The 4,596-nt window shown below is 53.0% G+C and overlaps 1 long non-coding RNA gene across 1 annotated transcript; it reads right to left on the minus strand.

Annotated features, from left to right (window-relative positions):
• Positions 1-910: 910 nt before the first annotated feature.
• LOC128779067 (uncharacterized) lies at positions 911-4,070 on the minus strand. The gene is made up of 4 exons (XR_008424996.1): positions 3,056-4,070; positions 2,772-2,862; positions 2,113-2,303; positions 911-1,841 (listed from the first exon to the last, which is right to left on the minus strand). It is a non-coding gene; the product is annotated as an uncharacterized LOC128779067 (long non-coding RNA).
• Positions 4,071-4,596: the final 526 nt, after the last annotated feature.

Below are 4,596 nucleotides of genomic sequence, written 5' to 3' on the forward strand. Positions count from 1 at the left end.
CTATCACTTCAGACCAGCTGTCTTCTTCTGGAAGATACTCGAGGGGCCCTCAGGGGCTCCCGGGACTGGCGGGAGGGAGCCCCAAAAGGCCCGGGTCAAATGACGAAGCATTTCTCGCGCCCTGTGTCCCGGGAGGCGCTTGCAGCCGGGGCAGGTGCGAGGCCAAAGCACCCTCGGGCCGCCTGCTGCAGCCACAGATGATGGGAGACCGACATCCCCCCCGGAAATAATGTCTGAGGGAACAGGAGGGGATTCGAGAGCGAACCAGCGCTCTTAACTTAACAGACATGGGTGCACCGCCCATCGTGCGCTCGGGCCCCACACCGAGTCCACAAACAACGCAGCGTGCCTCCCCCACGGTGTTGAGCAAGACACGTTTGCTTCCGGCCGTGACCGAGCAGACCCCCCTCGGACCCTGCGTGTCTTATCTCCCGGTCCTGTGCGCAGAGGTGCGGCCTGGTGGGAAAGGGCGGAGCGCTCAGCGACCTTGGTCATGCCCTTTAGCCCCACCTGGGTATCAGGTGCCACGTCCCAAAGTCAGACCTTGTAGCAGTATATGGCGAAGACGTCTCGCGTCGTGTCGTAATGATTCGATGCGTGGCTATCACCTGAAACCCAGTATTTTCACGGAGTTTTACGCCTTACAGCAGGCTAGGTAAAAATAGGGAGTCAGGTTTTTTTCAGAAGTAAGCAAATAACAGGAGAGGTGGAACTGTGGCAAAGGTTGATTCAGAGAAGTGACGTTTTCAAGCCTGAGATAATGCGAGTGAAAATGAAAATGCGTGTGGTCCGTAGAGAGAGAAGAGGTTCTAATCACCCCTCAGTGGTGTTTCCTCCCTCGTGCACCCAAACCATGACAAATTAGGCACCCGTCTCTTTTTTTTAATGTTTACTTATTTATTTTTGAGGGACAGACAGAGAGAGAGAGAGAGAGAGAGAGAGAGAGAGAAAACACACGCGGGGGAAGGGCAAGAGAGGAGACATAGAATCCAAAGCAGGCTCCAGGCTCTGAGCTGCCAGCACAGAGCCCGACACAGGGCTTGAACCCGCGAACCGTGAAATGATAACCTGAGCCTAAGTCAGACACTTAACCGACTGAGCCTCCCAGGAGCCCCCAGGCACCTGTCTTCTAACTCACACTGCTCCGACAGCACATGCCCTTTGCATGTGATGCCGTGGGGAGCTGGCAAAGGGAGAGACCTAGTGCCTGATCTGAAGAGAGGATAACTGAGGGGGGAAGAGAAAAGACGAGCACAGAAATAACCGTAAAATGGGATAAGCCCCAAAGAAGAGGGACAAAGTCCCCATAGAAGGTGCTCAAAGGATGGATAAGTCAGGCCAGCTTGGGGGTGGGGGGGGTGGAGGGGTCAAGAAAGACTTCATGGAGATTTGAGATGCCGTTTCAGAAAAGCCAGAGAGACACGGCAGAATTTCAATGACAGAGAGGAAGGGACGGGGGAGGGGGACACGGGAGAGACATTCCAGAGAAGGACAAACACTTGAGCAATGGCAGAGGGACCAGGAAGTGGTGTGAGGGTAGAAAGTCCCTTCCATGTGGCCGAGAAGTCGAATGGAAGTCTGGCAGAGGATCAGACGAGGCTAGGGTACAAGAAGCCTTGAAGAGCAGACTACAGATATTCTGCTTCATGGGGCGGGAACGGGGGGCGGGGGGGTTGGGGGGGCGCCGGGTCTGCGCTGGAAGAGACGGAGCCTGGAAATGGGCCACGGGCACAGGTTCCTGCCACCCCATCCCCGGTTACTGTGATGGCCTCGGAGAAGTGTAACCGAAGTGTGGGTCGGAGGGGTCAACATGATGGCTTTGCAGACAGACTCTCTGGGACCTGGGAAGTGATGAAGGGGAGACATGAATGGGGAAGATCCAAGGACCCCTGGACCACCAGACCCCCTCCTGTCCCTCTGGTGCACATTAGTAACACATTAATTCCATTATATTGTATATTACAATACAATTCTGCTACATCGTATTTCATTTTACTGTAACAAATATTGCAGTCTACAATTACATGGATACATTCTAGAACTACATTATCTATGTGCATATACGCGTATGTATAGTGGATAAAACAAGTCATATAATAGGGTATACATTACATAGAATGGACCATGGCCGTTTGGTACATTTCGTCTTGAGTTTTCGCTCGGCTTACACCTGCACGTATACATCCACAGAAACCGAGTCACCCGGTTTCCCTTCCAAAATAAGGATCATCCCCTTGGTCTTCCCCGTTTACTTCCCCCGGGTCTCTTCTTCTCTCTTCTTCTCTTGAGGCATCTCGGGGCCCCTAAGGCATTTTTATTTGTATTATGTCGCTTATAAATGTTTGGCTTGGCCGACAACATCAGGGTATATGTATGACACATGCACACAGATACAGATACAGAGATACAGACAGAGAATCTAAAGATATATATATCTATATATCTATAGACAATGTGTGTTGTAAAAATAAATTATATTTTATAAATTATATATTTATATTTTTAACATATATGTTGTTTTTTATTTGAGAGAGAGAGTGTGTGCACACGTGAGCAGGGTAGAGGGACAGAGAGAGAGAATGTTAAACAGGCTCCATGCCCAACACAGAGCCTGAGCAGGGCTTGATCCCACCCCCCCGCGCCCCCTCCCCGGGATCACGATCCGAGCCGATATCAAGCCTCGGATGCTCAACCGACTGAGCCACCCAGGCGCCCTATGTTTAACATACCTAGTTGAAACAAACTTTGCAGATGTGACTAAAGTGCCAGACCTTGAGAAGGGAAGACGATCCTGGATCATTCGGGTGGGCCCAACCCAGCCGCACGAACCCTCAGAAGTGGAGAGCCACTCTTTTTGTCCAGCTGGGGTCAGAGAGAGACAGACCGACAACAACAGAGGGTCGTGAAGATGCGACGCTTGGAGAGGCTTTGGGGATGGAGAGGCTTTGGGGCAGCCTCCACGTTGGAGAAGGCAAGGGAGCCAAATCTCCGCCAGGTCCCCCGGAAGGAACTCAGCCAGAAGACACTCAAAAACTATGTCGCCTGCCTCACCTACCTCATCCACGCCCCAGCTGCGTGGCTCACGGCCTGAGAAAGTTACTGCGACTCTCTGAGTCTCGTTGGCCTCCACGGAAATGGGGGTGATGCCTTGTCACGGAAGGTCAGGGGGCTCCCTCAGGTGTCAGATCGATCACCCCTTGCTTCTCACGCGCAGGCCAGTGGGTAGGAAGTGTCGGTGTTTCTGCCGGAGCGGAACGCGTAACTTTACCACACCACGTCCCTTTTCTGCTCAACACCTTCCAAGGCTCCCCTTCTTACTCACAGGGAGCCTACAGACTTCCCCTGTTCTCAAGGCCCTCGTGACACTATCTGGCCCCATTTCCTCTCTGACCGTGTCACCCTCTACTCTCCCCGCCGCTGACTTTGGTCCAGTCACTCCGGCCACCTTGCTGTTGCCGGGGCACAGCAGGCAGCTTCCAGCCTTGGGCATTTGCACCTGCTGTTTGCCTAAAATCGTCATCCTTAGTATCCACATGGATTTCTCCCTTAACCCCTTCACGTCTTCACTGCAAATATTACCTTCCTTTTGAACCTTCCCTGAGAACCAACTTAAAACTGCAGCACCCCCAACCCAGCGCCCCTCACACCCTCTTCTGGGCTCCTCCGTAGTAATCGGGCCTTCTAACACGACACAAATTTTATCTGTTCTGTTTGCTCGGTTTTCTCCGTTGGAACGTAAGCTCCCATGAGGGCTCCTTTTAGAGGCGGCAATAGGTGATCCATCAATACGTTTGAATGAATAAACAGCTATCTAATCAGGAAATAACTATCAGCATCATCTCCCACTAAAGACCTCTCCTTTCGGTTACAAATGGAAAAGGAAGCCAGAAGGATGGTAATCAACTTGCCCTTGAATGAGGAAGCCGCAGCTCAGAGCGAGTCCTTGACTGATCTCGCTGAGCCCAGCCCTCCCAAGGGAGGTGTGGAAATGTGGTCCAGGGTCTCCGGCCCCGGCCCTGGTGTCCCAGACAGAGAGAGCTGGCCTTCCCATTTCCCCGTCCTTCCTGGTTTCGGCCTCTAAAAACCGGAAGGACATTTTGTCTCAGGTTTTCAGCACTGGCAGGCCCAGGACGGAGCAGGAAGTGTGGAGGCGTGCGAAAATGGAGAGAGAAGAAGAATTAAGCTCACTGCACGTAGAGGGCTATAAGACTTCCTCTGTAGCCGGTCACAGCACACGGGGCTCCACGTATCTTCACTGCGCAAAGCGAACGCGATTGTTGGCCCGCATTCCACAGCACATTCTGTGCCCAGCAGAAGACGGACGGGCTGAGACTCGCGCCCGAGTGAGCTCATCCTCCGCGGTGGCGGACCATTGGAAAGACGAACTCAGCTCATCTTCTCCCTCCGCGGTGTCCATGCTGAGCGGACGGGAGATTGAAGAAGGTCCCCAGGCGTGTCCCGATCTCCGAGGAACTGTGTGCAGGGTTCATGGCAAGCTTTCGAATCGGGCCAACAGAGACCTCTTGGGCCAACGGACACTTCCTTAAGGAAGGAGTGTGTTTACTTCATTCCCCAGCACTTAGCCAGTGCCCGCTC

This window comes from Panthera pardus, unplaced genomic scaffold (genome assembly GCF_024362965.1).
Source record: "Panthera pardus isolate Hobbes unplaced genomic scaffold, ASM2436296v1 HiC_scaffold_22, whole genome shotgun sequence".
In the NCBI taxonomy this organism is placed as follows: Eukaryota; Metazoa; Chordata; class Mammalia; order Carnivora; family Felidae; genus Panthera; species Panthera pardus.